Raw genomic sequence first — 215 nt, forward strand, 5'->3', positions numbered from 1 at the left:
ATTCTGATAGGGACACTTTTATTAAGCGGCGATAAGCCCATTGAGGTGGCGATAAAGACTCCCATGCTAACCTGGCAGTACCCAGGCAGTGCGTAGTATTGCCCGATTACTGCCGAGTTATCACCTCGCAAGCCACTTCCAGGGGTTTTCTTTTTTCCCGTGTTGGGCCAGTGGTAGGCCCGGAAGAGCGAGTGGTAAGCCCGCATTGGGCTTAC

This window comes from Microcaecilia unicolor, chromosome 12 (genome assembly GCF_901765095.1).
Source record: "Microcaecilia unicolor chromosome 12, aMicUni1.1, whole genome shotgun sequence".
In the NCBI taxonomy this organism is placed as follows: domain Eukaryota; kingdom Metazoa; phylum Chordata; class Amphibia; order Gymnophiona; family Siphonopidae; genus Microcaecilia; species Microcaecilia unicolor.